Below are 27900 nucleotides of genomic sequence, written 5' to 3' on the forward strand. Positions count from 1 at the left end.
TTGCAAATAATTTTAGTGCCCTCCTCCCATTTCCTCATATGTGAAGTCCTGTCTTGATCTAAAAGAAGCTCTTTTATGGATGTTGCATGGTGTTGAAAATCAAAACTTGTTATGCAGAATGTTTGCAATAGACTCCCATACATCACCCACATTAAAAATAAGTTAAAGGAAAGCGGTATTTTACACAATCTTGAATTATTGGAGGCCATCAGGGCACGATTGTCTAAAGAACAGAAGTTGCTCTATTCGCCCCCCCCCCGAAATGCTGGGGCTCTGCCTTAAAACAACTCTGATCGGTCTAACATAGCTGTACAAGTGACAAAAAGGATAGATGCGGTCCTGTTACTGATTGAATCAACTGCATACATACCACGAGTGATTAATTTTTACTGCATGATAAAAAACTATTCCTGGAACTTCGGAGACAAATTTATGAGATCGGTTGTTTTCTAAAGTACTGCTAATATTTTCTACACTACTGGGCTCTTTATATGTATGAATCATGGGCTCTGTTTGACTGGGCTTTGAGACGCACAGGGATGCAACACTAATACGGTTGACATCTGAAGGCTTCTCTTCTTGTCCCATGACAAGTCAACTCATTTCTAGACACTACACACATTTGTAAAGCAGATAACACGAATTTTTACACCAAACATTTATGACTGTGTACCTTTTAAGAAAGCAGCTCTGTAACTTGAATTAAAACGTTTAGAACACTTTCTATGATTAACCTTTCCTTAATCTCCACAAGAATCACACACAAGGGGTGGAGAATCACACACAAGATCTTGGTGGGGAAAACAAAGTTTCTGCATAGATACATTGTCTTGAAAGCAATGCAGTTTGATGCTTTGAGCTTATTTGTGCAGCTGCTAATGAAGATAACAATGACAAACCACAAATTTCCAAACATCATCAGGCGAATGGAGAAACCTCTCTTGAGAATGAAGTTATTTACTTTCTCACCATCTTCTTCAATATTAAAAAGAATCAAGTGTAAACTCTGTACTTTGATAAGACTCAGAAGATCATCAATGGTTTTGCATCCACTCCACAGTTCTCACAGTGGAATCTGGAGAACACCATGTAGGCACACGTATTTTCATCTCACTTATTATTGATGGAACGTTCAGGTTATTCATTTAAAAGCCCAAGTTTATGGTAAAGTTCTAGTGATTGATTCTTGTGACTAACTTGGTAAAAGGTAATTTCTAGAAATACATTGTCTTCGTTTATATCAAACTAGCAGCCCCGACCCCCGCCCGCCCCGACATAGCAGCCCGTCCCGAAATGAGTGTTCAGGGCCCCCGCCCACCCCGGGCCCTGTCCGCCCCCGCCATGAGTGTTCAGGGCCCCCGCCCGCCCCGGCCCCCCGCCAGCCCCGTCCCCTGCCTGCCCCGACCCCCGCCTGCCCCGACATTGTCCGTGGGTCCCCCGGAGCCTTCGCTCAGCTGTCGCTCCTCCCCCGTGCTCCTCAGTTCACCGCTCCTCGCCGCTCATCACCGCTCCTCCCCGCCTGTCCGCCGCTCCTCACCGCCTGTCCGCCGCTCCTCCCCGCTTGTCCGCCACTCCTCCCCGCGCCATGTCCGCCGCTCCTCCTTGCGCTCCTGGACGCCGCTACTCCCGCGCTCCTGACGTCAGCACGCAGGTCGCGGCCGGCGCTTCTTCCACGGGACTGGAATTTTTTATATAACGTATATTTTTTTACTTTATATAGCCTATGTCCATCTGCACACCCTGACGATTACAACGATGTATCGGGTGTGTGGATTGGCGCTGTAGTTCCCGAGTTTACCCGCCTCAAAGGTTCAAAGTTCTTCCTTTATAATAGTAGTATAGATAAGGAAGTTATGCTACACTTCACGTTTAAATGAATCCATGTCAATATGGCATATTTTTCTTGTGACATCCTCCCTGCCTCTTAATATTAAAGACCTGCTTTGAGTAAATGGATGACAGGCTTTCTGAAATGTTTTGAATTTATTGACCTTTCTCTCATTCAGGAAACGGGGTTGTCTTAGAGACAGTTTTTCATTCCACTAAAGTCATAGCAGGGTGTGATAATCATCATTGGCTCAAAGCATGGTACAGCCAACTTAGATACTGAGCTGTACTGCAGCATGGGGATGACTTTATTTATATTTATACAAATGTTATTGTACTCTTAGGCAGTCATTCTGAAAATGTAAGATTTTGTTTCTACTATCTATCAACTAAAACTTACACGTTCCAGCATCAATGCGAAACCTTCTACCTTATTTTCTTCAGGTACTAGCACAATTTACAGAATACACTGACTCTTTTCTAGGATGAGTTATGCATATGCACAAAAACTCTTCAGAAAAAATCTTGAGTACATGCAACATTTTTCAATGAAAAGATCCACCCTTATGATGGAAGAGATTTAACCAGAGTGCAAACTTTCTTAGTCATTATTGACACCTAGGAGAGTAGTAGTTGTAGTGTGGATTCTTGGGCACATTTTAGGGGCTGGTCTTTAAAAGTTCATCATCATAAACACTTTATTCAGTCATTTGACCATAAAAGCAAAGTAAAATCTCTATTAAAAAATATCACCATATCATAAAAACAGAATGCATTCAGTCTATGTAAACAGCTTCCCCCCCCAACCTCCCACAAATGCTGAAAATATAGGATTTCCCACGGCCAAGAATAAAAGTACATATAAAATCTAATCTAAAATACATTTTTGTAGTGAATTCGGCACACTGACTGCTTTTAATATGTGATGCAGACTTCCACTATTATTTGTGAGAGCCCAGTTCAGGTGTGGATCAGAATTTAATCCACAGTAGCATGGGCGCCAAACCTTCCATGTCTTCCAAGAAGCCTAACCCCAATTCATTATGAGCTATAATCTTCTGTTATGCATATTGTGCTGAGACCCCTCGCCACACTAACCTCCCCTACTTTGACACCAGAGGACCTGGCTGCAGAGGTTGAGCTGCTGCATTTGTTCCCCTGCAAATGTAGTTCTTGTTCCCTTGTGAAGTTGGTCCAAATATCAGAGTCAAGGGCAAAGTGAGAGATATGTGCCAGTTATCTGCTGCATTACATTAAAACTGTCCTTATCTTCATGCCCTTAACAACATTATAAAACAAGCATTTGCAATGCAATAGGTCCCGCATTTGCGTAAGTTTGAGCTATTGGCATTGTAAATTACAATGCCTTTATTTACGAGTTGGTTTTAAAAACAAATATATAAAAGGCATTGTCATTTACATAGCCAGTAGCTTAATCTCTCGTAAATGCGAGACCTATTGCATTGCAAATGTTTTTTTTTTTTACTATAATGAAACTGTTACAATGTAACAGCTGCTGTCTCCGGCCCAGCCGTACCAATCACACAGTGAGGCTGACTCAGGCTACAGAATTCAATAACTTGTAATGTCATGAATGAACATGCAAGAGTATAAAATAATTCTCAAGGACATTTCTTTCTTTCAACAGTAAGCTCTAAAAACGCATTTAATTACGTTGGCCTTCCCGGGCGCCAGGCTGCTTGGCACCCAGACAGGAAGTACCCCATTGGTGCCAGCTGCGTAGAAAGATAGAGGGGGAAGAGGGAGGGAGTACCATAAAGAAAAGATGCCTAATCACTATCTACAACATCTGTACAAGTTAAAAGTAAACAAATAATAAAGAAAGAAGAGGGTACTTTAAATGGGAACATGAATAGTACGAGGAACATGCTTAGAGAGGTACGCTGTGAGAGGTGACCATATTAAGTCCTTTTTGATTAATAAAGGCCCTGAAGTGGCAAATGCACGGTCAAGCCTGTGGGGATGACATAACAAGTTCCACCAAGCCTGATATGAGATTTTGGAGGTATCTTTCCAATTGGTTGTGATGATTTGGAGGGAGATGGCTATAAATAAGTATGAATCTTCGCACATTACAGTGAGCATTCCATATTGATGAGGAGCCTTCTAAAAATATATGTGTAATGTCAAAAGAGACATTTGTGGATAGAATATCATTTCATTTGGACCAAATACAAAACCACAGAGATTTAACCAACAGAGAGTGGAAAAACATATGGAGAAAGTCACTGTCCTCACATGGGCATGACCAACACTTTTTAGATTCTAGTAATTTAAATGTGTGCAAGTCAGAAGGGGTAAAAAAGAGTCACTTGTAAAAAAAAAAAGAAAGAAAGTTTGTGTAGTGCTTGCAGATCGGGAAGAGGTATGTATTTTGGACCAAACAGATTCCCAGAGCTGTAGTGAAAATTCCTGTGTCAAATCATTTTCCCATAGTAGTTCTATTGGCGACTTAGATCTATCTGATAAAGAACATGAGAACAATTTATAGAAGCAGCAGCTCTACGTGGGGTAGAAAAATCAAGTGTGAAGAATGGGGCTTGAACAGGAATGGCTGGAGGGCATATCTGAGAACAAATTTGAGTGAGAGAGGCTATCAAGAGGGGGTAGTGAAGAGAGTGAGTGTTAGAGATGCCAAATGATTCGTGAATGTCTGAGAATTCCCTTGGAGAAGTATCCTTCAATAAATGATCAAGAGTAATGATACCTTTATCAATTCATTCCTTCCAAAAGAGCGTTTTATTATTGATCTTTAAAAATGTATTGTACCATATTGGGGTTTGGGAGAGAAAGTCCCCGAGAGAGATGAGATTGAAACAGAGAAAGAGCAAGGGCTTTGGAGTGGTTAAAAATGGGAGTAGAAAGACGTTTCGGGGGTAAGAAATGAAAAGAGTGAGAGTTGAGCGAGTTCAATTGAACTCCAAGCTATTACGGGAGGGCAGGAGGAATCAGTTAAAAAAGGCCAAATTTGCTTTAACGTGAAGGCAGAGTGATATCGGTTGGTGTTAGGAAAATTGACTCCACCTAAGTCTTTGGGTTGCTGGAGACGGGAGAGAGAAATCCTGCCTTTGCGGTTATTCCATAAAAATTTCGGTAAGGAACGATTTATGATACTAAAAAAGTAAAGCGGGATGAACACAGGGAGCATAGAGAGATAGAAATTAATAATGGGGAGAAGCATCCTTTTAATAGTGGCTAGTCTACCCCATCAGGATAAAAAAAGAGGGGACCAGCTCTCAATAAGAGCAGAAAGTTTTTTAAGGATATCTGTGAGGTTAATCTTAATGGTTTCCCTAATAGTACTAGCATAAAGGACGCCTAAGCATTTAATGTTCTTGGGATTCCATTCAAAACCAGAGTCATGAAACATGTGAGATAGACAACATTTGTTTAAAGGTAAAACCTCAGATTTATCAATATTCAGTTTATAGCCAGAGACTAAGGAATATTCTTGTAGTAAAGAGAAAAGAGCAAGCAAAGAAGTGGAAGGGTTGGAGATGTAAAGCAGAATATCGTCTGCATAAGCAGTAAACTTAATATCAATATCCCAAAATTGGAAGCCTGTGTATAAAGGTGAGTGCCTGATTTTTTCAAGAAAAGGTTTTAAAGCAAGAATAAAAAGAAGTGGGGAAAGGGGACATCCTTGTCTAGTTCCTCTATTAAGAGAAACATATTTAGATTGACATCCATTAACCCATATAGAAGTAGAGGGGTCAGAATAAAGCAATTGAATATATCAAATAAAAGGGGGACTGAAACCATGATATCTCAACGCTCCAAACATAAAGTCCCAGCTAACCCTATCAAATGTTTTTTCAGCATCAAGCGTGACGGCAGCAACAGGTTAGTCAATTTTAGAGGCAAGGTGGATAATGTTAAGGAGGGTTCTTGAATTGTTATTGGTATTGTTGTAGATCTTCCTTTGATAAACCCAGATTGATAGATATTAATAAGATCAGGAATCACTTTGTTGATATGGATGGCCAATATTTTAGCGAAGATTTTACAGTCAGTGCTATTTAAAGAGATGTGCCTGTAATTTTTGCAAAAGGAGGGATCGTTATCCTTTTTAGGGATTAAACATAGCATTGCTTGAGTGAAGGATCCCTTTGATTCCCCTTCACCAAGAAAGTAATTTACCAGTGAAAATAAATGAGGTATTAGAGATTTTTTTTAATTGGAGATACAACTGAACAGTGAAGACGTCCGGACCAGGTGTTTTATCTTTGGGTAGAAGATTAAGAGCATTAATAATTTCCTTTTCCGAAATAGGAGTATCCAGTGATGTAAGATCTACCGAAACATCAGGAGCATTAGGGAGAGATTGAAAAAAAGAGTCAATTTGAGCGGAAGAAGGAGTGGACTCTGGAGTGTAAAGAGAAGTATAATACTGCACAAAGCAATCAAGTATTTTGTCATCAGCAGTGTGACGAATACCAGAGTTGTCAGTAATTGCAATGATTTTAGATTTCTGTTTCTTAATTTTAAGTTAGTTGGCCAGGGATGTGCCAGCTTTATTCCGTCCAGCATTCATTTTTGCATTAAATTTAAGGAGGTTGTTACAGGCTGAATCCCATGATTGTTTATTAAATTGCATTTAAGCTTTGATAAGAGAGGAAATTAGTGGTGAAATATTGATGTTCAAGAGCTTTGATTTGTTTAAGGATAAGAGAAGAATCAGAAAGGGCTTTTTTCTTCTTTCGAGATACAAAAGCAATAATGAAACCTCTGGCAGTGGCTTTAAAGGCATTCCAAATTGAATGAAATTGAGCGGTAGAAGAAAGATTGTTAAGAAAGAATTCTTCCATAAAAAGTATAAATTGTTCAACAAACTAGGTATCTAAGAGAAGGTGACGGAAATTCCATATCTAAAATGACAGGGGCATGATCTGAGATAAGGATGGAGCCAATTCCTGAGTTGGTCATAAACTGTAGGGCATGCTGAGTGAGAAAAATTTAATCGATACGGGAATGAGATTTGTGGACGGGGGAAAAAAAGGAAAATTCCAATGTGTCAGGGTGAGAGACTCTCCATGAGTCAATTAGGCCTCTAGATGAGATTACTTTATGAAAAGTTTTCTGCATTTTGTTAGGAACATATTTGGTTTGTGATCTGCGATCAAGAAAAGACCCTTAAGTTGATTACAGTCTCCACCCAAGATCAAATCATCCACAGCATGTGACGAGAGAAAGGTAGAAAAATCATTCCAGAATTGAAAAGTCTATACCATTCGGACCATAAATATTACAAAAAGAAAGTTGAGTGTTGTTAACAATGGCATTTAAAAACAACCATCTACCATGATCATCATGAAACTCATTTTGTAACTGAACACTTAAAGCTTTGTGAAATAATAGAACCACACCATTTTTGTTATTCACTGCCGGAGAGCAAAAAACTTCTCCCACCCATTGTTTACGTGATGAGTACAATTCTTGCAACTTAAGTTGTGTCTCTTGTAACAGTGCAACATGACATTTTAGCCTCGCCAAGTGAGATAAGACCCGTTGCTTCTTAACAGGGTTACGAATACCTTTGACATTCCTGGATACAACGCGAAAACCTTTCATCAATAGAATTCAGCTGTTGATAAGCTTGAAAATAAAGACAGGCCAGAGAGAGGGAGAAGAAAAATATAAGAGGACAGGAGTAGATTTAAGAGTGAGAAGACACAAGGAGCATAGAAGAAGGAGAAACTTGTGTAGACTGGTCACAAAGGGAGAAGGAATGGAAAACAGTAAAGCACTGTAAATTGAGAATAAAAGGAAGAAGCTAGAGAAAGAGATAGGAGAAGATAATAATGCGAGAGAAAAGGGCGATATAGAGAAGGGAAAGACAAAAAAGAACAGTAGAAGTCACCCAAAAAAATGAGGAAAGAAGAGATGACGGAAAGCCAAAAGGCTTTAGTCATGTTGATCAAAAAAGAAAGAACAAGTAACATTGATGTGGGAGGGCAAAAACCAAAACAGCCACACCGAGAGCAAAAATCAACTATATAACATCAAATGAAAAGGAAGTGATAAAATACTCCAAAAGAGCTTACCAGACCCTAGGGAACAAAGCAACTGGATACGTCAGACAAAATAAACAAATAGATGATGTAAGCAGGAGTCTTCAAACACAGCACAGGAAGGACCTGAAAACGGACAAAAGAACGATTAACAATGACATAAAACATAGATAAGACCAAGAAATAAATAAGAAGACATTAACAAGACAATCAGTATTTGCCAACTTCCATCTGTTCTTCTTGATGAGTATGAATAAACGTCCGGAGATCAGCTGGTTCGTCGATTGAAAATGTTCGGTCTTTGTAAGTCACTATGAAGAAACAGGGGTGTATAAGGCCATAGCAGGAGTTCATGGATTTTAAGGCTGGTCTGAGATCTAGAAATTGTTTGGGTCTACTGGCAGTTGGTTTAGATACATCTTGACTGAAAATAACCTTGTGACCGGACCAGAACATCTGTTTGTGTTGTTTGGTAGCAGTGAGGATTGCCATAAGGTCAGAATATAACAGAAAGTAGGTGATGATACCTCTTGGTTTGGTGGCAGAGGGTGCATTTTGAGGCTCTAATCTATGCGCTCTTTGAATGTTAAAGTCCACTGATTTTGGTAAACCAACTATCTGCAAAACCTGAGATTTCAAGAAGGAGATCATGTCGGAGCCTTCGGAACCCTCTGGAATTCCATAAATACATAGGTTGTTACGCCGATTGCGATTTTCTAAATCCTCTGTAAATTTTTTAAGTTGGTTGACTTCCTTGGTGAGGTTCTCAACTTTGGCAATGACATCCTGTGCGTCGCTTACCTTCTGTTCAACATCAGATAGTCTCATGTCAAGGCCAGACCATTTCTCCTCAATTCTTTGGAGGGTGGTGGTAGTGTCCGACATGAAGGGGCGAAAGAGACGCAGTTCATCCATAATGTCCTCTAACATGATGGGAAGAGGAGACTTGGTTGGAGAGGAAGGGTCCTTCTTAAGACGTTTGCTGTTGTTGGCAGTAGAGTCTTTACGACCTTCAGAAGAAGTCCCTGCAGCCCCATGAGATTTGTTAGACTGTGTAAGATCCATGTTGAGATGATAAGGAAGATAGTAAGATAAAGTCAGAAGCACAAATTGAAAAAGGCAGGATAAGACTATAAATCGCAAGGAATAAAGTCGTTGAGGAGCAAAATCAGGAAAGCACAGAGCCAGTATTCCAAGTAGACGCAATATAGATAGAAAGCGGTAAAAAGCAGCCAATATATTGGTAGGTATAACCGTATGTAATTATAGAATAAAGTAAATAGCAATAAATATCTACCCAAGGGCAAATGGCATTGCTATAACTGGCACAAAAATGTTCCAACTGTTGTCAGGAGAAGGAATGGTGAAAAGAAAATTGCAGCCTTCACAGCGAGGAGACAGGTTCCAAAATCCAGGTGAAGAGCAAAGTATCAAGTTAGTATGCACTTAAAAACTGCACCTTATCCAAACATAATGTGCATAGGAGAAGACCTGTTTTACAAGGCTCAGCTCGTAGACGGTAAAAAGAACTGCATATCAGCAAAATCCAGGTCGACACAAGTACACACACAGTGGCGGCCACAATGCAGGATGAGCTGAAGCCGATTAATTGCTCTGTTACAAGTGCACCCACAATGGCATCCGCAATGCTGGTTAAACTGAGGCAGATTTATTTGCGCTGTAACAGCGCACACACAATGTCAGCCGCAATGTTGGTTAAGCTGAGTCAAATTTAATTGCGCTGTTACACGCGCACACACAATGAATCCGCAATGCTGGTTAAACTGAGGCAGAGTTATTTGCGCTGTCACAAGCGCACACACAATGGCAGCCTCAATACTAGTAAAACTGAGGCAGATTTATTTGCGCTGTCACAAGCGCGCACAGTGACGGTCGTAATGCAGGGTGTGCTGAGGAAGATTGCATTGCGCCGTTCCGAGCGCACACAAAATGGCGGCCACAAAGCCAAGTGACCTGAGGCAGAGTCAAATGCGCGAAAAAAAAGGGTCTTAATATGCATTACATTGGTCCGAAACTTGCCTCAGCATTCCTGGCGGTTTCTGATGTATTCACGCCCATTTGTGAGCAGGGGCGTTGCGGGCGAAAGGTCCCTTCATGCTGAAGTGTAGCTCGACGCTACGGAGCCTCCTCAGGATGTGGCCATCTTGCCGCCGCCGTGCGCTTGCCAGGTTACTGTGTTATCCGAGAAGTTAAACGCCAAGCAATGGAAACACAGCATTGTGCATGAGGAAATATGTGGCTCAAATTAATTGTACAATCAAGTCACCAGGTGAAAAGGGCCTGTGCCCCTGAACAAGAATTGGCTGCCTGCAACAGTCTTGCCTATTAATATCCTGGCATGAAGGGGCAATAAGTACAATCATCAGGGAGTGGTATAAACCTTTGCGAGTAGGGGCATTGTTGCAAAGATAAGGTGAGTTTGTCAGGGAATTAATCTATATTCCAGACAACTCAGAACACGTACATGTGAGTTCTGAGATAGCGCCCCAGAAACATCACTATGCCAGTTAACAGTACACAAAAAGCTTTCAATGAATCGACAGACCAGTTATAGTATACCATGCCTCTGCACACTGCCACCCAGCCCCATGAGTAGCATGCCACACACAATAAAAAGAATACCTCACACCATTGAGGGAGTTAAAGGAAACACAGTTAAGGAGAGAAATTGTACAAGGGCGATATAACTATAACCTTTTGGTAGAGTTTCTTTGTTAAATGTTTGCTTGCTGACCAACTGTTTTACCTGGGCTCAATCAAGATGCTTTTTGCATACTGTTTGCAAAGTTAGGGCCATATATAGGAAGCCAAATTGCGATTGCAAATGCTGAAATCCGTAGAATTTCAGTGTTTGTGATAGCAATTTGGGCAGTGTGCTATGTAGCAGACAAAACCCCACTTGCAAAATAAAGAATCGCAAAATATGCTATTCCCTATTTTGCAAATGCGTTTAAGGAACCCCAAATTGCGATTTCTTAAAAGTAATGTAGGAAGCACCCAAGTTGTGCCATTTTGGCTTAAGGAATCGCAAATTACCACAAACTTCAGGTTGGTGGTAAATTGTGATTTCTTTGAAAAATTCATTTTTTGCATATTTCAAAGTGCCATTTGGCACACATACATGCCCTTAGCGCATGTATGTGCACCCATTGTGCACACATGCTTATTTCAGGGGTGCAATAGGGTGTCCTATTGACACCCTTGCAACCTTGAAATTGCATTCTCAATTTGCAATTCTCTAATTGGGAGTCCCAAATTGAGAATGTCTTCCCATTCATTCCTATGGGCCTTCTAGACCATAGGAATGATGGTAATGTTCCTTATTTGCGAATCTCAATTTGCGATTCGCAAATAAGGAATATGTAGGATTCGCAAAATATTTTGCAAATCCTACCTACATTGCGTTTTGCGATTCTCTAATTGCTATTCCCTAAAAATTGCAATTTGAGAATCGCAAAAAAGGTTTTACCTATATATGGCCCAAGCCTTTTACCAAACTTTGTATGTCTTTGAATATATTAGAATTTTAGTTTCACATCGATTACAACGATTGGTTTGAAACCTTTAGGTTCATAGATAGATGTTTCAAGAATTATACTAAACCATGCTTGGTGTAATGGGCAGAACTGGTTACATTTTAAAATTAAAGGAGCTCAGTATCAGTTAACATACATGAAAACAATAACTGTCACACTCTTATTAATATTCATATTTTTCTGCCTGTGGAGCCCTTGTAAATACAATGAAAATTTGGATGAAATGAGAGCAGCTAATTAAGATTAACATGATTGGATTGAATTGTAGTTGGATGCTTCGATATGAAGAAAAGCAGTGGTGTTAGTTTTAAAATGCGGCACAAGATACCTGTTAACAAGATTTGCTGAGCTTTTTCTGTTCTGCAGGGTGTAAAACCTGTTTAGTCAATCACCTAACAGGAATTGTGGAAGTGAACTTGCTGTCTGACCAATTACCACAGTCAAAAACAAAGGTACCCAAACAACCTATTAATATATGTGTAGATGTGTTGATTTAAATGGCTTATTTGCACTAGTACTTACTTTCAAATGTAAATTGCATGTACATCTAAATGATATTAGGAATTTTCACAGCTTCAATGTCATCTTAGGTAAATAATGAAACGTATTTTTTACTCCGGTTGAAATTTGCAGTATTTTGCGAAGAATTCTTCACATACAGCCAGATGCATCAACCTAAAAACCGGTCGCAAACGGGCAGATTCTCAGAATCTGCTCCTTTGCGATCGGTATTTTTGCATTTGGGATGCATCATCCCAAATGGAAAAATCGCTAATAAAGAATTTGCTAAATTGCGATTCTTTGCATTTAAGGAATCTCAAATTGAGATTCCTTAAATGCAATGCATGAAAGTGAAAAAAATAGCGAATTCGCTATTAGGGCACGCAAATTACCATGAAGTACAACTTCACGGTAATTTGCAAAAACTTTGAAAAATGCACTTAAGTGCATTTTTCAAAGTTTCATATTGCGCACACACATGCCCTAAGGGTATGTGTGTGCGCAACATATGTGCACACATCATTTCAGCGGTGCAACAGGGTGTCCTTAGGACACCCCTGCACCCTTCAAATCGCAATCTCAATTTGCGAATCGCTAATTGCGATTAGCAAATTGAGATTGTCTTCCCATTCATTCCTATGGGCCTCTAGGCCCAAAGGAATGAATGGAGAGATATTCCTTAATTGCGACAAGCAATTTGCGAGTCACAATTCAGGAAAGTGTAGGAATCGCTAATTTTATAGCGATTCCTACATGCATAGGCTTTTGCGATTCCTAAATAGCGATTCCTTAAAAATCGCTATTTAGGAATCGCAATTCCATCTGTTGATGCATCTGGCTGTTAGTTCCAATATATTGAAACTATTGAAAACAAACTTCTATATTTACTAGAATGCTTGCAAAAAGCTGGATGTCTTCTAGTGATGTGTGCTTGTACAGCCAATAAAATGTCACAATGTTTTTGCTGCCTGCTGGAGACCTTTTTTTTCTTTTTGCAGGCAAAAATAAAAATATTATTTATTTATTATTATTTATTAGTGTATCTTATATAGCGCGCAGCTACCCCAACGGGGTGTCCCGGCGCTCCTTCGTGTGTGCTGAGACTTACTTAGGTGACTATTTTATTAGCAGAAGAGGAAAGTTTTCAGTGCTCTGCGAAATGGAGGTTCTTCATGAATCACCCTGATGGAGAGTGGGAGTTTGTTCCAGTGGGAGGAGGCGCATACTTGAAAGGTTTTTCCACCGGAGCGTGCCTTTTTAAATCTCGGGGTGGCGAGGAGATTTTTTGAGCTGGATCGCAGGGATCTGGCATTTCTATAGGGGTGAAGGCAAAAGGAGAGGTATGCAGAGCCCTTCCCCTTGATTGCCCGGTGCGCCAGTGTGAGGGCTTTGAATTCGGCCCTTTTTTGTACTGGGAGCCAATGAAGCCTTCGTCGATGTGGCGTGATATGTTCTCTGAGAGAGATGCCACAGACCAGTCGGGCTGCAGCATTTTGGACCAATTGCAGCCGGTGGCAAAGGCCACAGGAGAGTCCAGTGTACAGGCCATTGGCGTAGTCTAAATGAGAAGTTATGAGCGCCTGGACGATGGTTTTCCTGGTGTTGCTAGGAAGGAAATTAATACATTTTTTTGACAATCCTTATCTTAGAGAAACAGGCAGCAGAGACCGTCTGTACTTGATTGTGGAAAGAGAGGCTAGAATCCCATCTAACCCCTAGGTTTTTTACTGATTCCTTGGGGGAGGGGGGCGAACTCAGGTCGAGTGGCCACCACAGGTTTGAGTCTAGTGGGGACGGCTGGTGGAAAAAAAGGACCTCGGTCTTTCCAGCATTAAGCCGGAGACAATTGTTGTCCATCCAACGGGCGATGTTGCGGAGACAGTCTTTTAGTGGAACAAAAATAGACTGGGAAGGCTTATCATAGGAGAATAGGAGCTGAATGTCATCAGCATATGTGGTTGCTTTAATTCCAACTGGGCAATCAGCTCTGCCAGGGGGGAAAAGTAGACATTGAACAGGAGAGGACTTACGGAGGATCCCTGTGGGACTCCCCACTTAAGTGGGCGGCTATCTGAGGTAAAGGGAGGGGTGAACACTGCCTGTGTCCGGTTGGCTAGAAATGAAGACAGCCACTCCAAGACCTTGCCTTGAATGCCCTTGGAATGGAGGCGATCGAATAGGACGGGGTGGGAGATGGTGTTGAAAGCTGCCGACAAGTCAAGCAGCACCAACACCGCTCTCACACCACCGTCCAACTTCCATCGAACGGAGTCAGCCATTTCGATCAGGGCCGACTCAGTGCTATAACCTGGCCTGAACCCGTGTTGTGAATCGTGAAAAGACCCGTGGGCTTCAAAGAAGCTCGCCAATTGCTGTTGTACTAATTTTTCGAGCACCTTGGCGTGCTTCCAGGAATCCGGGAATGTGCCTGTCCTGAGGGAGTCGTTCCAAATGCCATTCAGTACGGGGTTAAGAAGAGGGGCCAGGGATTTGTATTGTTTGGCCGGCCAGGGGTCGGTTGGCGAGTCAGATCTGCATTTTAGTAGCTCTGCCAGGGAACGGTCAAGGGTAATCTCCTCAAAATCCGAAAAAACAGGGGGATTTAGAAGCGGATGCTGGGTGAACGGTGAAATTATTATTAAGACCAGGGCCATTATTTCTAGGAAAAGAGTCATATATGGTGGCAATTTTTTCCTCAAAGTAGTCAGAGAGGCGGTTACAAAGAGATTGTGATCCTGGGGACTGGCGTTTGAGGGCCATAGGGTCGGTGAACGTTCTGGCGGTATTAAAAATTTCCCTCGAGGAGCCTTGTGCTCTGTTGATTTTTTCCTCCAGGTAGATTCTTTTTTGGTCAATAATCTTTTTCCTGTATTTTTTGAGAGCTGATTTGTAGTCCGCGTTACTGTCAGGGGAATAAGATAGTCTCCAACGTCTCTCCAAGAGCTTACAGGCAGACTTGCATTTACGGAGTTCATCCGTGTACCAAGGTGAAGAGGGAGCAGCTCGGAAAGTTTTAATAGGCCTGATGGGAGCAAGCAAATCTAAAGCTGAGGAGATCCAGTTGTTAAAATAGGTCATCCTAGAGTCCAAGTCTGGGCCATCCATAGGAGAGGTGGTGGCAAGGTGTGCTGCAAGGCTTTCTGAGGAGATCTTGCTCCAGTTGCGGCCGAGTGTTTTAGCCAGTAATCTGGGACGATCTTGATGGAATAAAGAAAAAGAAAAAGGGATGAAAAAATGATCAGACCAGATCACTGGATAAGGCTCGTTAATAGTTATGTCTGCTAGATTAGAGCAGATCAGATCGAGAGTATGGCCTGCCTTATGGGTTGGGCGGGTAATCAATTGGGTCAGCCCCCATCAGATAATGTGGAGAGAAAATTAAGACTCGTAGGGTCTGAGGCGTCCTCTACGTGGAGATTGAAATCCCCAAGTAGGGTAAAATTTGCGTATCGGGAACTAGCCTGAAGGACATAGTCAAGAAAAACAGGGAGGGAAGATATCTTGGATTTGGGGGGACGGTATACTAGTAGACCGAAGCATGTTATGTTGGCTGCTAGTTGAATACAGAAAGGTAATGCTTCAATGGATTCTATTTGGGTGTAAGGAAAGGAAGAAATAGTCCAGAGTGATCTATAAATTATAGCAATACCTCCACCGCGGTTAAGGCTCTGTCTGTTAGCACATAGTATATTGTAGTCTGGGGGTATGGCAAGGGACAGGACCAGGTTAGTTTCCTCCCCCAGCCAGGTTTCAGTTAGGAAGAGAAGATCCCATTTGTTGTCGGACAGTGTTTGAGCTATATCTAAAGAGTGTTTTGCCAATGAGCGACAATTAATTAAGCCCACTTTTATGGTGAGATTTTTGCTAGAGGGCGTAGGCCGAGGGGGTTTCAGTAGGGGGCAGTGATTTGCAGGGTTGCATGTTGCCTGTTCAATTTTACAGGGTATACATGGATAGGAGAGGGTGGTAAAGTCAGATGGTAAAGTATGCGTAAAGGCACAGCTTAGAGGCATAAGTTTGAGTAAAGAATTCCTATCATATGTTAATATAGAAGGTGTGGCGGAATTGACAGGATCTATGGCCACGGGGGCGTTATGGTCGCGGACGGGAGCAGACGGGCAGGACTCTGGCACGACTCCGGTGCAGGTCCGGTGCGTCCGCTGGTCGCGTCCGCTGCGCGGAGACATGCCCTTCCCTTTTTATACTGGCCACTAGAATGCGTGTGAACGCTTCCCCAAACAAAGATGGCCGCTATGATTTTCAGCCCGCCCTGGACACAGCTACCTCAGCGCCTGAGTCGGCTGATGCTGGTCCGGGTAGCGAAGGAGTACGGGGGTGAGTCGACAAGAATTCAGCGCTTATTAAATCAAGCAGGGGCGAGGGGGCAGCAGTGTAACCGCTTTTGAGTCAAGCGAGGAGTTACATACAAGGGAATCACATCAAGTAAGAAATACGATATTTTAAAAGCTTCGTAGTCAAGCATAAAATACAAGGCGGTATTTAAAGCAAATTTGTGCAACAGGTAAAAAGTGAAAATAATAATAATAAAGAGCAGAGTAACACAGCAACCTCCCGGCTTCCGCCTCAGGAGGGAATCAAACACACAGCTAGGTTGAACGTCTGACGCTGGGTGCCCTTTTTATACTGGCCACTAGAATGCGTGTGAACACTTCCCCAAACAAAGATGGCCGCTATGATTTTCAGCCCGCCCGGGACACAGCTACCTCAGCGCCTGAGTCGGCTGATGCTGGTTCGGGTAGCGAAGGAGTACAGGGGAGTGAGTCGACAAGAATTCAGCGCTTATTAACTCAAGCAGGGGCGAGGGGGCAGCAGTGTAACCGCTTTTGAGTCAAGCGAGGAGTTACATACAAGGGAATCACATCAATGAAGAAATACGATATTTTAAAAGCTTCGTAGTCAAGCACAAAATACAAGGCGGTATTTAAAGCAAATTTGTGCAACAGGTAAAAAGTGAAAATAATAATAATAGAGAGCAGAGTAACACAGCAACCTCCCGGCTTCCGCCTCAGGAGGGAATCAAACACACAGCTAGGTTGCGCTTGTCAGCTGACTTGCGCTTATTTAGCAAAACCAAGAAATGCTGGAGGGTCTGTTTATTAGTCCCCCGATGTAGAGATGCCAGCCTGTACAAAGGGATGGATTTCCACACAGTATATTACAAACACATCAACCAGCAACAATGTACACCCCTCCAGGCATGGTATGCCCCTTACATGGGTGTTTTGTGTTTCCTAAAACACCCACCTTCACTACAGGCTGATTATCACATCAAGTGGTACCTTGCTGGTTAACACAGAAAACACGTCTGCATAGCCTTTTAGTTGAGTGCTCATGTTGGCAATTCCTAAGTATTTTCCAAGCAATGAGAACATTGGATTATAAAAAAGAGACCACTCATTAATGCCCTTTCCCACCTGGTAAATGGTGATCGTTAGAGGGGGTGAGGGTGATAATTTTAAAATGGACTAACTCCCCCACTCCACACTTATTCCTATTTTTGCGGTTCAGAAAAGAAAACCGAGTTTTGGAGACACAAGCGCCACTGAAAAAGTCACAATGGAGATATAATTAATCTGAATGAAAGGTCAAGGGCAGAGGGATAGTGTGTTTGTACGGAAGAAAGAAATATTATTTCTTTTGAAAGCCCTCACCCACCAACTAAGTTGGTGGCATGCTTCATCATCGGGCTCCACCCGGTGGCACTTAATGTGTCCAGGGTGTGGTTCAACGCCTGTTTACAGCGGAGCTGGTTTTGTGGTGAATGAGTGTGCAGTGATAGCGTGTGAGTGTGAATTAAAAACTGTCCTCGGGTCCCAATTCCTATACTAGGTAATTTTATTAGTGGGCCCTTGGCTCGTGCTCATGAAGTGAACTCGTGCTCGTGAATTGATTTTAAAAAAAGGCAGGGTCAGGAATTGAGTGTAGGTGACCCGCTATGTGTTGCACTTGCCAAGGTGCAATATGGGTAACGACCACTTCACACATTCATAGGTCCTGAAGAAAGCCAGCTCATTACCAATGCCTGGCTGAAACATGTTGACCACACAGGATGTGGGAGACCATAGATAACTCCACAACACATCCATTGCCTTTTTTTCAACACTGCCAAGGGCCCGCTAATAAAATTACCTAGTAAAGGAATTGGGACCCCAGGACAGTTTTTAAATCACACTCACACGCTATCACTGCACACTCATTCACCACGAAACTAGCTCCGCTGTAAACAGGCATTTAAGATGTTTTTCAATTGTTTTCAATTATATATACAAAACTTATTTGGAGAACTACAGTTTGTGTTGGTGATATTTATTTATATCAAATAAAATTGAGAAGTTGGCTCTATGGAAGGATTAATTAATATTTTCCTATCCATGTAATGGTGATTTCAGTTTTCATTCCGACACGTTCTTTTTTGTATCTACAAGTAAACAGGCGTTGAAGCACACCCGGGACACATTCAGTGTCACCGGGTGGAGCCTGATGATGAAGCATACCACCAACTAGGTTGGTGGGTAAAGGCTTTCAAAAGAAATATTATTTCTTTTTTCCGTACAGACACACTATCCCTATGCCCTTTGAGGCTAGTTCCCATTGATAATACATATATTTCAGGGGAAGTGAACTAGCCCTTCTGTTCCTCCCTCTCCCCTTGATATCTAACAAATTGCAAATTTGCCAATTCTGTAAGGCATCACACCAATTCAAGCCTGTTCTTCGGTCATTCCAAATATATATTGAACAGTCATGCCTGAGGAATGCATCAGCTTTGTAGACTGGGGCCCACATCAGGGTTCAATCTGTAGCACTCAGTCATATTCCTGCACCCAAAATGTACCAATACATTTATTTCAGAATGAAAGAATATCACAGATTTTCAAGTTTGCTGCCAGGGGGTCCTGTGAAAAATGGGAAATTACTGTGTTAATTGAAATACCATATCCGATTTTATCTGTAATTGCTATTTTTGTGTCCCATTTGTTCCTAGTAAATTGATCATCTTAAAGCGTGTAAAATATCTGAAAGGGAATTACTAGTAATGTAGTATTCCTTATAGTTAATTCAAAATGGTAGTGTTTTCCCTTGTTATTGCAAACTGAATAAAAAGCAAAGCATGAACTCTACCTTTACCAATACAGTTGCTTCAAATGCTTCAAGTCTCTGAAGAAATATATGTTCACTTTCCAGGCCTCATAAAGCATTTATTATGAAATAGTCCATGTACTAATAAACGTTTATAGAGAACTGTGGATAGATAAAAATGATCCCATCTACTGCCACAAGTCTAAGATACTTACTGTTTAGATATTCTTAAAAGGAACATTTCTAGACTTATGAAGTCATTTTGCCACACATATTTGTGAATAGCTTTAAAATTAGTTGTTTGAAGATCTACTAAATTCAGACTGACTATGTCATCCCGAAATTCAATCATGCCTTATTTTGCAAGCAATATTAAGAGAGGTGAAAGAAAGCGAGAACATTATAAAGATGTATTTAACCTATTTTTGTTCTATAGGCTATCAAACAGCAGTCTGCCACAAGTGGCAAAGTCCTACCAAGACAAACATCTACAATTAGGGGCCGATTACAATGTCATGTCGGAAAGCCTCCGACCGACATAGTCGGTTTTAATTCCGGTCAGCTGATTACAATACAGCCTGTCGGAATTGAAACCGGCCAGTGATTCTGGCTGGATTCCAACGGGCTCAAGGAGTAGTCGTCTAGTTGGAACCGGCCCATAATCCAGATGAGCTGCGTTTAATGCTGTCTGGATTGCAATGCATGGTGTCCGGCAGGTTTTCCATGCCAGGATTTCTGACATGGAAAGCCTGTCAGAAAGCGCGTTTGGGGATCTCTAGCAGGGCCCCTTCTGTTTTTGGCCTCCGGTTGGGGGCTAAGTGGGCACCTATGGTGCCCTCTTGTTGATCCCTGCACCTTTTGTCAGGCACCTTGAGGTGCTTGCCACAGGGTGCGGGGATTAACACAAGCTCCCATAGAGAAATGTGGGAATGCGACTGCACCATGTGCTGTCACATTGTAATTAGGCGAACAGGACCGCTGGCCGGAGGTCGGTCGGTCGGTCCCATTTCCGCCACGGAGTTGGTCGGCAGAAATGCCGACAGACATTGTAATAAGCCCCAATTGAAACTGTCCATGTTGCCCAACAAGAGCATCAACCAGACAAACGGGTAGAGAAATAATGTTTTTGGACACATGGATATGTTGACTTTGAATTCTTACCATTCATGAACTTTTCCCAAAGAAAACCCTATTTCAGTCATATCTCACAATGACATTTCTGTCTTACTATCATTGAAACAGTGAAAAATTATATACAAAAAATACAGTCTTCTGGTAGAAAAAAGTACTAAGCAAATTTCAAAATTGTGTTTATTGCTTCAGGAAAACGTCTTCACACTACAGACCATGAATATGGATTTTGTGCACTTTTCCAGCAGTACCGATTGTTATAACATTGTGGAGCAAGTTTGATGTGGTGCTCATTCACTTTCTAAATGATTTTTCTGGAGTACATAATATCCAAAATGCCCATCTTTTCAGCTTTTGTTAACCTTTATAGTTGTTCAGGGCACATTAAGTGAGAGCAATCATTCAAAAATTGAAATCCTTCCCAAGAGCTTGAAATGTTAACTAAACTAAATCCCACTTATGCTGTCAGCGTCAGAGCAATGGGCAATCCAATCTCCTAAGGATGAGGGCCTCTCCGAGTATTCAGGCAAATGCCCCGCTGCCTAGCACTGGTCAGATTCTACCATTGTTCCAAAGATCGGTCACAAACCTGGTATGAGATTCAAAAAGGTATAGCTTGAAATAAAAATCAGAACAGTACAAATGAAAAAAAAGAGATTTTTAACATACACAAGTGGACAATTGACCATGAAGAATAGAATAAACATGTAATATGTAATTACTGTGAAAACAGTCTCCTATCCGTCGAGTCCAATTGGCAAAATCTGGGATCCCATCCTCAGAAACTATTAACCTTAGCCTTAACCTTCAGTTTCTCATCTTATAATTCAGTCACCTCAACATCCCGTGACCCAGCCTCAGAATCTTTCACCACTTTCCATCCAGTGGCTAAGGAGGAATTATCAACTTTGATCCAAGTACCAAAAGGTACCAACGCACCCGAGGAAACCCTGTAAGGTAACATTTATAAAGCAGTTTCTTACCTCATCATAGTAGGCCCTTTAAACCGAGCCACTATCGCACCTCTTCACTTGTACTTTTTAATATTTTCACTTTCTCTGTACATGGAATGTGCCATCCACCTGTTTTCCCAGTTGACAGGTGTTTGGTTTCTACACCAGCACCATTTGGTAACGTTTATTTACTAACTTTCTGTATGGTCTGTGGAGCTTTTACCTATCATCTAAGAATGGTCTTAGAATGATTTAGCAAATTACTTCGCAATTATTTTCAACTCAATTCTTATTGGTTTCTCCCTCTATTAATTAATTAATTAATTAGTTTGTTATAAGTAATCTGAAACTAGAACCCTCATTATGCGTGTTATGACATCGTTTGTGCCCATGTTTAGATTTTTAAGGGACTGTACCCTATATGTTTAGATCAATGAAGTACAGTGCCCTTACATGGGGAACAAAGCCTGTCTGAGGCTGAAACGCGTTGGCCCGAGCTTGAGGCTGAAATAAAGAGCTAAGCAAAACCCAAATCTTGAGTGCCGCATCCCTTGTTATAAAATTGCCCTTACATGGGAACTGTTATTTTCACAATAGCACCCATAGAATACATTTTTGTGCTAGTAGAGCCCTTGTGAATGTACATTTGAATACATGATTAACTTTTGCGCTAATCAACTCAACTAAATTCACTTTAACGAAGATTGAAATGTTGCCATATGACCATGTAAAGGATAGTATCCTGTGCGCATGAACATTTCTGATCTGTTTCTGTTCTACAGGATTTTAAACATATGGCTGACACAAGCTACAAAAAGCGTCTCACTCCAAAACCTGGCACAAGGAATGGAAATACATTGACTGTCCAATCAGAACAGTACCCAAAAGACAAGGTAACATAATATGTTTATTTAAAAAGCCTCATGTCACAATTTTTCTAAAGAAAATGCTGTTAAATCCTATTCCATAAACACATTTGATGACTTTTCTTCTGAACCAACATCACATATTTAATAGCACATACAGTTTGTCTGCTAATCAGGAATTACAATTATAATACGGCTTCATAGATCTTCTCCAACTCTTCATAGAACCAATCAATCAATCAATCAATCAATCAAGAACATTTATAGAGCGCGCTACTCACCCGGGAGGGTCTCAAGGCGGGGCGGTGCTGCTACTGCTCGAATAGCCTGGTCTTGAGTTGTTTCCTGAAGGAGAGATGGTCCTGGGTCAGACGTAGGTGGGTGGGGAGGGAGTTCCCCATCTTGGCAGCCAGGTAGGAGAAGGATCTTCCTCCGGTGGTGGTTCTGCAGATCCGCGGGATGGTGGCGAGGGCGAGGCTGGCGGAGCAGAGCTGGCGGTGGGAGTGTAGAACTTGAGGCGGTTGTTGAGGTATTCGGGGCCCATGTCGTGGAGAGCTTTGTGTGCGTGGGTCAGGAGCCTGAACTTGATCCTCTTGTTGATGGGGAGCCAGTGTAGGTCTTTCAGGTGGGTGGAGATGTGGCTATGACGGGGGATGTCCAGGATGAGTCGTGCCGATGAGTTCTGTATGCTCTGAAGTCTTTTCTGTAGTTTGGCTGTGGTACCAGCGTAGAGGGCATTCCCGTAGTCCAGACGGCTGGTGACGAGGGCCTGGGTGACCGCCTTCCTGGTTCTGGTGGGGATCCAGCGGAAGATCTTGCAGAGCATGCGAAGGGTGTTGAAGCAGGAAGAAGTAACAGCGTTGACTTGCTTGGTCATCGTGAGGGAGGAGTCAAGGATGAATCCCAGGTTGCGTGCGTGGTCTATGGGCTTGGGGGCGGTGCCCAGAGCCAGGGGCCACCAGGAGTCGTCCCAGGCGGAGGGGGATGGTCCGAGGATGAGGACCTCCGTCTTGTCTGAGTTCAGTTTCAGACGGCTGAGCTTCATCCATTCCGCGACGTCCTTCATTCCTTCCTGGAGGCTGGTTTTGGCGGTGGCGGGGTCGTTGGTGAGGGAGAGGATAAGCTGGGTGTCGTCTGCGTAGGAGATAATGTTGAGGCCGTGTTTGCGTGTGATGGCCGCGAGGGGACTCATGTAGACATTGAAGAGGGTAGGGCTGAGCGAGGAGCCTTGGGGAATGCCGCAGATGATCTTGTTGGCCGTGGCGCGGAAGGGCGGGAGGCAGACTCTCTGAGTTCTGTCGGAGAGGAAGGAGGTGATCCAGTCCAGGGCCTTTTCTTGGATCCCGGTGTGGTGGAGGCGGGTCGTTAGGGTACGGTGGCAGACTGTATCGAATGCGGCCGATAGGTCGAGGAGGATGAGGGCGGCAGTTTCCCCGTTGTCAAGCATGGTCCTGATGTCATCGGTTGCTGCGATGAGGGCGGTTTCAGTGCTGTGGTTCGCTCGGTAGCCGGACTGCGAAGAGTCGAGGGAGCCGTTCGTTTCGAGGAAAGTGGTCAGCTGTATGTTGACGGTCTTCTCAATGACTTTTGCAGGGAAGGGGAGGAGCTAGATGGGGCGGAAGAACATATATGAGTTCTATTTATTCAGTAGTTCAAGGATATTGAAAGTCATCCAGGGATCCCAGATGTTTTGATATTTATTTGGACTCTTTCTTATTAGGTAGAACCCTTTCTCTGTTTATTCGCATCCCTCCATTCACCTCAACTATTCTGTCACTCTTGATGCATTATTACTATGCCAGTTGTGCATGATGTCCTTGCTCACTGTGCCACTGGATTCAAGCTAGCCTAGATGAAGAAGGGTGACATACCCTGAAACCAGTCCCAGGATGCTTGTTTCCAGTCCAGGGAAGACCTGGCCCGGAAGTTCGGACTGGACTGTTCCCATGGGGCACAGGGCCAAGACTGATTTGCATATGGCTGGGTCGAAACTGGGGTGGCGTAGTGGGCAAAAGAACGATGGATTTAACCCAGATCTTTTGACTGGTGGAGAATGTTTGCATTGTCAGCATTCCGTCCATCGTTTGTTTGCTGTAACGGCTTAGCAACTAGGCATCCCATTCTCACCAACCCCTGTTTGTGTACTGCCCTATCCCACTTCCCAATAATCCCCCAAAAGAACCAATTTTTGGGAGAAGCCTATTAATTGCTCCAGAACATGTTACATTGTATATTCTATCATGTGTCAAAATCATGTTTATCACCAGGCAGTTCTATATGACATGGGGAAAAAAACACAGTTATCTGCACTACATCTATGGCAGTTACAGGATTTAAATCTACTCATCCTGATCAATCGACTTGGTGTGCAATGGCATCTATGTACATATTTAAGCTGAATGAAGTGGAATTGTGATGATATCACCAGTTCACGATGAACCATCCGCGCCTCTGGCCTCTTGTCATCTAAGTCTTAGAGTTCTTTCTCCCACCAAGCTCTCAATGCATCAAAGTGATCTGGAGCACTAAGCAGTATGCTTGTGATATTGGTCATTCATCCATCAGATCCATTGTGATGTTTGCGTCCAATGGGCTAAACTCAGGAAGTTAATTCAACTTTCCTTTGTACACCTCCAGTGCATGTTTTATCTGAACGTATAAAAGGAATTGGGACTGTGGAAAGCTGAATTCCTACATTAGTGCCTCAGTGTCTAAAATAATTTTTGATGGCCTGGAATCCAAACATCTCTCACTCTGTATATTCTAATAAGATCCCTCTGTCTAAATCCCTGGATAGCTACTATAGCCCTGCCAGAGTGGTGTTTCCAGTGGTCCTTTTTACTTCCAATCAATCAATTTGTGTTGCTCTAACCAAGCACTCAACAGCTGTGTACATCTCCTGATATCTGGAATGTTCACATCTTCAACCTTCTCTCACACAATAAGACTTCTTTGACTTCCTGGACTTTTTCACCATGTTACAAAGAATTTTGCATGCAACTACCTGTGTTGTTTTTAACAAGAGTGCCTACAAATGCATTTATTTATCTTGAAGTGCTACATTTCGAAATGATTTGCACTCTATGGTACCCAAAGAGTAACTCTGGTTGGATTTGTAACTCTCTGGCACAAGGATTTAGCATACCAACACAAATTAGAAATCCAGTTGGACTGCAGCCCTCACACAGCCTACTGAGCACTACTGTGCCAGAAGTGTTTCCTGGTAACGACCAGTCCCACAAGATAAGATAACTTCAGGGACACAGTGAAACGCCAACCCTCTGTTTGTTAAAAAATGACTCACTCAAATAGCAATAAGAAACAGGACATGCATTTTTAAAATGTTTATTTAAATTCTTAACCTAGTGCATAAAAAAGGAATTGTTTTCACACAAAATAGGAAAAGCAATGCAGTGAAGCATGTCTTGGCCAAAGAAAACAACAAGAAAACTCTAACATTGTTATTGAGTTCGATAATTCAACATCCTGTGCTACTTCTAGGTGTTATTCTAAAGTAATAAATGGCAGAATATTCTCAAGTTTCGTAGGTGGTAGGTACAGCACACCTGTTATCATTATGAAATAGCCAGCTGCCTATTTTCTGTTACAGTTCGTGCTAGGCTGCAACAGCCTATAGCTGAAGGCCAGTTCTCATCGCTATTGCCTCCAGCTAAGACAGATGCTGCAATCTGGCTTGACTGTGTCCTCGATAGCCTTGGCACGAAGTCTGTCCCTAACTTATTGTTTGACTCCTGAGAATTTATATGGTATCGGATTGTTGAGAATAGCTTATTTTAGTTAATATTTTGAAAACAATGGTAAAACTAGCAGACCCTATATCAGCAATACCACAAACAATCATGGCGGCAAATGCATCAGAGGAATTATCATATTTATCAAATGTACTTAGTAAGGGTGGGCTGAACTCTCAATGATTCACTCCACAGAATTCCATGGAGTTACATAAAAACTCTGCAAGATTCTGCAGTTCTGCTAACGGGTGGAAAAAAATGGCCGCCACGTGGCTCGCTCTGCAATTAAGCGCCAGTACCGCAAGCAGTGCTGAAAAATCAGCGTGTATGGCACTATGTGGTGCGTAGGAGAGTGCAGCCATTTGAGTTGATTTTGCTATCGCTTGAGAAGAAAATCTACTCAAGTGGCCACAAATCTACTCAAGAAGCAGCCCTCTGACTGTGACTGCCGGAGACCGTCCGTGTTAGAAAATCTTGCTAGGGGTCGCTAAATCTCGCTCGTATTTCTGGAGCCTTGTGGGCAAAAAATTCTGCCTTGCGACGTTGAGCGGAATTTGACTCGAACTCTATGCTACAAAAGTAACTCTGAGTCAAAAAACTCCACTAATTCCGTGGGCAAAATGAAACATTCCACCCACCCCAAATATTTAGTACTATAAACAATCCTAGAAAGCATGTGCATAGTTTTAGGTTAGATGGCAGCGAGAAACTAGCGCAGCGTTGGAGCCAAACATTGGGTGTAGATGTTACACCTAGAGTGATTAAGCAGACTTTAGGCCACATAGGGGACTCGGTCCATTCTGTTAATTTGCAACTCCAGCAACTATGTACGACATGTATGTTGTACTATACTCTGGAAAAAATAGGTAAAGGGGCCCAAGGGAACAAGACAGGGGATAAGATAAATTATCCTAAATGTGGATTATATGCTGCTAACCATATACATATGTTCATTGATTGTACAGAATTGAGGGTTTTTTGTCAGAAGATTGGTCAGATTCTACAGCTTAAATTGGATTTGGACCCCTCATTTACTGGTCTTGAAATAATGCTGGGTAACAAGGGGAATAAACCTGCACTCGCACGCCTTTTTTCAATACTGATGGCTGCTGCTCGATTGGCCATCGCCCGTGTTTGGGTTTCTACGACACCGCCATCGGTTGGGGATTGGTGGACTATTATTAGAGAGACATATTGTTTCGAGGTAGCCTTGGCTAAAGCAAGGGGAGTCCGTTCCTTGTTTAAGTTAGAAGCAATATGGAGACCATTGGCTTTGGGTGCAATACCTTAATTACGGATTGTTGTATTAATGAATTTTGTGAATGCTTTCAGTTTTCCTTTTTTGTTTCTTGTACTTGTGTTGCTGCCTGATGTATAATACAAACGTTCAGTTTAATTTGATGTATATAATTGCCCTGTTTGATGACAATAAAAATATTTTTTTTAAAGAAAGCAGGTTCATGTGTATAAAATTTCAATGCATGTCTAAATCAGAAATAAATTCACTATGTGAGGATGGGACGGTACCTCGGAGGGGGCAGGGACTTGTGAGGAGTGTAAGCTAACAAACACTCTGCCCTCCACCAAGCCCATCGCCCCTCCTCACCATTCCAAAAAAAGAAAGGGTCGCAGAGGCTGCTGCTGATGTCCTGGTGTGTTTTTGCACCCTTTAATGGACAGCGGCTGCTTACAGCCTTCAGCGACAAGTTGGAAAGCCACTCTCTTCCGTGGTTTCCAGCTCGTTTTCCGTGCCACCATGTGGTTTCGGCTCTTCACCATGTGACCATGTGAAGGAAGCCGAAATCGTGTGAACATGGTGGCACTGTGTGAGTTGGCAGGTCTGCTAAATGTTCGCACTTTCTATGAAAGAAATCGAAGAGTCTGAGAGGACAAATGAAAGAAATAGAACAGTCTGAGGGGGAACAGTCCTTGTGTTAATGACAGCAACATGGATACATTAGAGTGGCATCAAGATAAAATGTATGCTAATAAATTCTAGCTTTGTGTAGTAGCAGGAATTCAAGACTCTACAGGATATGACCTTTCTTATCTTATCTTATCTTAAGGGGCTCTTGTATAGCGCACTGACACCGAAAGGTTTCCTGGCGCTGGTTGAGTGCTGTGAGGTGGGTGGACGGAGGTCTAGCCACCCTGTGTGAAGAGGTGAGTTTTTAGAAGTT

The sequence above is a fragment of the Lissotriton helveticus genome, chromosome 11 (assembly GCF_964261635.1).
Source record: "Lissotriton helveticus chromosome 11, aLisHel1.1, whole genome shotgun sequence".
Taxonomy (NCBI): domain Eukaryota; kingdom Metazoa; phylum Chordata; class Amphibia; order Caudata; family Salamandridae; genus Lissotriton; species Lissotriton helveticus.